At 39.6% G+C, this 6756-nt stretch overlaps 1 long non-coding RNA gene across 1 annotated transcript in view; it reads left to right on the forward strand.

The window, feature by feature from the left end:
* The window catches only part of LOC134534420 (uncharacterized), a 61421-nt gene extending 55092 nt beyond the window's left edge, over positions 1-6329 (forward strand). The window contains exon 3 of the long non-coding RNA XR_010075490.1: positions 5782-6329. This is a non-coding gene — a long non-coding RNA (uncharacterized LOC134534420). The remainder of the gene's footprint in view (positions 1-5781) is intronic.
* Positions 6330-6756: the final 427 nt, after the last annotated feature.

The raw sequence follows: 6756 nt of genomic DNA on the forward strand, positions 1-6756 counted from the left end.
ATTTCTATTGGAAACTGATAATCAGGCACTCGCCTGGCTGTTAGCTCACCCTAAACAATTAGGAAAACTTGGAAGGTGGATCACCAAAATTTCTTCTCTCAAATTTAATATTCAACATATTCGCGGTACTCAAAACATTGTGGCTGACACACTTTCTCGAATGTTCGAGAACCCCTCCGAAACAATATCTCAGGAGGAACCTCAGATTTCGTGTCAGGCACTCCTAACCGATTTCCCCTTAGCTTTTCAGGACATACAAACACATCAACAAGCCGACCCATATTTGGCAAAAATAATTGAACAAGTTAAAGCGGGTACAGCTCCGAAATTTTATAAGTTAGCTAAAGGTCTCCTACAAAAACGTACACAACAGTCAAGGCACTTTAAAATTGTTCTTCCACAAATCTGCGTGATATGATTTTCACATATTACCATAGTTCACCTCTCGGTGCCCATTTAGGTATTTATAAAACCATTTAAGGTATCCGACGCCATTTTATTTGGGAAGGAATGCACCGGGACATTACACAGCGAGTTAAGTTATGTAAGCTATGTGCACTAAGTAAACCTGCACAAAATACACAGTACGGTTTTCTTGCCTCAGAAGTAGCCGAAAGACCTATGCAAAAACTTTTTATTGATTTTGTAGGGCCGTTTCCTCGATCCAAATCCGGACACTCTATGCTTCTTGTGGCCATAGATGCCTTTTCGAAATTTGTTTGGCTTATTCCACTCCGTAAGGCTACAGCTGACACCACTGTGCGTGCATTACAAAATCATATTTTTAAAACTTCAGGATTACCGAACATAATTGTATCTGACAACGGAACACAGTTTACATCCAGAACTTTCAAGAACATGTGTTTCTCGCATGGTATACAGCATGTGACGACATCGCCATACTACCCTAAACCCTCGCACGCGGAGAGATTTAATAGAAATCTTCGTTCGGCGCTCATAGCGTTCCACGCGAATGCGCAGGAAAAATGGGACAGTAATTTGGTGTGGTTACAGATGGCATTTAATTATGCCCGACATGAAGGACACAAATCCACCCCATTTGAGATTATGTTTACTTATAAGCCCAACACACCCCTTTCCAATCTTTGGTCTCTCGAAGACCTACTGCCGGATGATCCCAAGGACATCACGGAGATTTGGAGAAAGGCGCGTAGGAATTTAAATTGGGCTCACCAAACAAGTCAGAGAAGGTACAATAAGTACCGCTCCCCTAACCCCTACAGGGTAGGTGACACGGTAATGTGCAAAGCACACCCGCAGAGTAAGGGCATCGATAAGCGATCGGCCAAGTTATCGTATCGCTGGACTGGACCATTACAGATCCAACGGTTTCTAACCCCAGTGACTGTGAGTCTAGCCGACCCCAGTTCCGGAGAGTATGTGACACGAGCGCACATCTCCCACCTTAAGAAAGCGCATCCGAATTTAAAATAGGAGCGATTACTTTCTCTAAGCCTTGGCATGCCAGATATATATATTTAAGACTCAATAAGGAGTTTAACTGAAGAATACAAAACCTAGGTAGTAACATTAAGTAACAATAAAAATCCATGGTACTAGTTTGTAAGAAAACTTAATATAAGGTGTTAGTTTAAGTGGCCACTTAAGTTAATAATTTTATTTAAGATAATGAATTTAATCATGTTAGTCATTAAGAATGTGCACATTAGTTCATAAGAGTGTTTAATATTTTTTTTGTGTTTTAGCATGTAAGTAGTAGGATACAGGCGAACCTGGTAACTCGTCCTACTGAAGTTTTTGGTTTCTTGTTTTTGCTTTCCCCTAAGCTCCGCTTTAACGCGGGGGAGTATGTGCCGTAAATTAGAGGTTTAGGCACGTTTATTTAAAATTTTGTGATCTGAAATATTTTGGAAATATTATTATTTTTTTTTCTCTCATCTTATTTTCTTTACGGCCAGGCCCTCAGCCTCTGTTCTCAGAGGCGAACTGATTTTCTTTCCCAGCCTCATGCTAGGCTAGCATTCTGGCTAACATTTCTCCCGCCTCCAGGCACGTCGGAGCCGGTAACGTTATTTCTTCGCGGGTCTTCTTTTGCCTATAGCAGCTTGTGAAGCAGTGCTGAGCCCTGCTAACTCTGTCACGAATCGGTATAAGGTTCACTAGCAGCAAGACACGACAGGAGGATCCCGTGGGCCTTGTGTCCCACAGACCATGCGTTTTTTGAAGCCACCCCCGCCTGCTCACCCACCCTCTCTTCTCAGAAGTGGCTAGGAGCGACGACCGCTCGAGTGCGTTAACCGAATTCAAGGCCATCTCAGGCTTGGCAGCCGCAGTTACGATTCTGCACCTTAACGACACCTAGCGACGGCTGTGGTAACTAATGCCACTGGTGAGGCGTCGGCAGCGCCGACACTACCGCGCTCGCGCGGAGGTAACGACAACCTCTCCCCTCCTTATGTCTCAGGCCGCTAGGTGGCACCACTGGTTACTCCATTAACCCCCTAGCTTGACACTCTCGTCGGTCACTAGTCGATTTATTAGTACTTCCTCTCGCCACCAAAAGATAGCGCCTCAGTCGCGCAGTCACTCCAGTAAGATCTATTTTTTTTTATGCCAGACACCTTCGGGTGGACTCGGTAATTTTCGGCTCAGAGCCTACCCCCCCTCCCATTCTCTAGAGACCCCGCGCTTATGATATCCTGGTGAGATCCCGCTCTGAACTTACTTCGGTGCGCGCCTCCTGACTGACTGGTACCGTTTGTATCTGCGATCTTCTGCGAATCATCGACATCGTATATTATGTAGTCTTCTCAGACTAAAGGGATGGAGTCCCTAGGTAAAATTATTAACCAGTCAGTAGTTTAGTTGAAAGTACCTAGAGAAACTTAGTATTTTTTTTATATTTTTTTTTTAATTTAATCATGATGACTTCCGTGGCTACCGCGAATCGTGGTTCGAGTTTGCGGAGACGAGACGTCCTCTCCTGAGCGCCAGGACCAACACCCTGTTTTGGTAAGTCTTGACGTCATCCCCCCCCCCTTTTAATTTCCCTCTATTGGCCTTTTGCGCCATTTAAGCATACTGTCTGGAAACAGGTCTAATTCTTTGGAATTTGGACTTTTGTTTCAGACAGGGTTCCAAGTTTGGGGCAACCAAAATCCTCTGCCAGAACCTCTGGAGTCGGTTCCTGCGCAGTATCCAACATCATTAGGCCTACTACCTTGATCACCGTCTACCTACAGCCCCGGGTGATACCCGCATAATTCTATCTTTTTATTCACGAACCCAAGATTAGTGTAACCCAGTTAAGACAGCGGACAGTAAAAGGCAGTTCGAGGAGAAGAAATTTATATTATGTTTTGGAAGGACTATATGTACAAACTTTAAAGTTACCAATGTTAATTTCAGTCTTGTTGTTAAATATTTTAATTTTTGTTATACATTAAGGGCCGGCTCTATCGTAAATAACGTTAAGGAATATCATATAATAAGTGTAATTGTGAGTTATGTAAATAAGATCACTTATCAATGAAAAACAGTCTTTACTAAGGAAAATTTAATCCATCAAAAAAAAAGAACAATGATTAATAAAATAAGGAAGTCTATAGACGTAACAGTTGTTTTTATTTATTTAATATATAATAACGATCCTTTTACTCCCAAGTATTCGTAGGGAGTCTCTAAATTTTCTTTGTTTACTTCTAGTGTCGCCTCTGTTGTTGACTTTTATAGTTATTAATTGAGGGCCTCAGTAATCAAAGCTTCCAAATCTTTTAACCTTATTATTTCATTATTCTTTAAGACACTTGGGGTATTACAGCACATATTTGTGGTTAATGAGCGTATGTGTAGCCAAGTAGACTGCTGAAGGTGAGTTTGGAGCTGAATAATTCTCACCTTGTGGTCGTATAATGCCATGTTTAGGCAACTGTGTGAAGACGAAAGATTGTGGCCTGATCGTGTGCTGTTAATTAAATGTATAAAAACATGCAAATATGAGTGTGAAGATTTTCAGTGTTGCTAAGTAGGAAGCAGAATGTCACAATCTAGTTACACGTTGGTGACAATGGCTATAGCAATTAGTGTATGTTGGTGGTTTAACGTCTTTTTGTATAAATTATGATGGTTAAATGTTTGTTGAGTATAACTGATCTAGGTCTTTATCTTCATAAATGTATCGTTTATACTCTTGCAAATTAGTGTTTAATATGCATCATGTGTACCAAGTTATTTAATCGGAAGTCCTTCGTGTTTGGGATAAATTTTTCTTTAGTGATATTAAAAAGTTTAATGGTATGAGTAAATAATACAGACTAAAACTATTTATATGTCAATAAGCATAACAGAACGATCTCTGAAAGCTACGTATGGAAACGGCTATCCAACATACTTGCATTGAGTATTTAAGTAAGTGTAAATCGGCCAGGCAAATGCATTAAGTATAACTTCATATAATCCAAAAAATATATTTGCCTTGAAAAGTGTTGGAAGTATGTTTCTATAGAAGTTTGGTGGTTCGGGCACCTTTGGTCTCTAGTCATATATTTTGGCATACTATGTTTTATTTTGCAGTAGGCCTAATATTCGTATATTTGTATACTCGTATAGTTTTCTATAGCATGTGTAATTCAAAATTATATATATTTTAAAGGTGTGCGAAATATTTTGAGTGTTGCATTGGAAGGTGATATTTTTATCTTTGAAGGTACTCTTTGGTAGAATTAAGATATATGAGAACATAAGGAGTAGTGGATGTTGAATTTTAATAATTTTTAGTAATTTTTTCTTGACATGCAGCCAGGAGTCTCAACATTTATGTTATGTATAAACTTATATTAAAGGAAAACGGATTTTTTTACTGAACGGATTTGGATGAGATTTGGCATACAGCTAGCTCATAACCTGGATTAGCACACAGGCTACATATTACTATGAAATTCCATCCTTAATGGAGTGAAAAAGGGGTAAATTAATTTTATAATAGAAAAAATAGACATACAAACGGTGAGTGGTTTTATTTATCTATGCCCGCCACAAGATCATATAGTAAGTTCTAGCAAGTTCCTATCCTTCTCCTTGGTGAAATTTGTTCGGTTAGTCGAGCTCGTGGCGGCTAGTGAAATAACGACGTTAGTAACAGTTTAGTTCAGAAATTCATAAATAGATGGCGTTGCCTTGAATTTTTAACGTGCTATCGTTTGTTGCGTCCGTCACGTCTTGCCTACGGTTTGCGAAAGTTTGTGAGTGAGTGTGTGTGTTTTTTACTTCTACATGCTGTATTAACACTTAGGTTTCTTTTTATCTAGAAAAAAAATTGGCTGTTCCTTTGGGATGATCAACGTCACTAAAATGTCTTTAAAATGTGACTGCCTAGCATTTGATGTAGAGGTTTGTCATAACCCGTTTTGAAATACATAACTAAATACCCTCATCGAGTAAAAATAAGAATGTTCCTGCAGGATAGTATAATCACTCTCTGTAACAGCATAGGCCAGGAAGATTATATACATGAAACTAGGTGCCGCTGACAATCTTTAAAACATACAATTGCTTTAATTCACGAGTCAATCTGAGGTGCTGAAGGTTTTCTTCGAGTGCCGATGGATGGCACCAAGCTACATTTCTAGGATTTCGGTTATTTTCTTTTGGGATATGTTTGTGTTATCTCTTTGTCATGTGGTTTTGGATGAAGCTGATTTTGTTACTTATCGATTTGTTTGCAGGTTATAAGTAAACGTAATTAGTGAATTGAATTTATTTGTTATCGTGACTCGCAAACGCAAGTGTAATCTTCCGCAGATCTCTCGCCAACAGCTGGAGCTGGAAGGCGGCCAGACAGCGAGGCAGTGGCTTCGCGCAGAGCAGCTGCTCGGGCGAAGGGAAGCTCGGCGCAGGCGCAGGCCCGAGCAGCCCTCAGCGTCTCAGCGCGCCTCTGGGACGGCAGAAGAGGCGGGTGCGCGCCGACAAGTTACTGCTCAACGACAAGCTCAGCGTCGGCAAACATTTGCAAGGAACAAGTGGGGTGTTTCTCAAACATGTGCTTCTGACTATGATCAAACTTTAGACTGTAGTCACCACAGACTCAACAAAATTTACAGAATGAATAATGCATGCAGATTTAGTGGGGCACCAAAATGAAAGGAAGAACCGACGGGAATGTGTTGCTTTGGGGACAAAGTAGCGTTTCCCAAGTTGGAAGAGCCTGTTGATTCTTTAAAAGAACTATATTCTGATGAACTGTAGAATTCTTTTAATCACGTGTTAAGGGCGCACTGTCTCATACAGTAACAGTATCGCTGGAATATGTGTGAGAAATATCTTCCAATAAAGCTGTTTTGATAATTGAATTTTGTACTTTTTATTTTGTTTTAGTTATATCGTAAAAACTGCAATACATGCAATAGTCAATCTAAGTGTTGTTACAGTCTAAATTCCAAGTTTAACAAAAAAACTCGAGCAGAGCATCAACTTTCCTTACGTTATTATGTTATTAAACATTTGAGTCGCAGTAAAGAAGTGCAATTTGTGTTAGCCTACATACTTTTGTAAGTTTTAAAAATTAAATTTAAAATTTTATTTTTCTTAAACTAAAAATATATACCCTCATAATAATACACAAAATTAAAAGCTCAAACAGTTGACACCGTTTGTTAGAATCGGGGGGGAAACAATATAAGTAACACGTGAGTTTATACGAAGTTTAGTAGAAAAAATATTTCCATGTTTCTCTCTTTAAGACTGTGGCACAATAAGGAGTATAAAAGGAAATCCTTA

This window comes from Bacillus rossius, chromosome 7 (assembly GCF_032445375.1).
Source record: "Bacillus rossius redtenbacheri isolate Brsri chromosome 7, Brsri_v3, whole genome shotgun sequence".
NCBI classification, from domain to species: Eukaryota; Metazoa; Arthropoda; class Insecta; order Phasmatodea; family Bacillidae; genus Bacillus; species Bacillus rossius.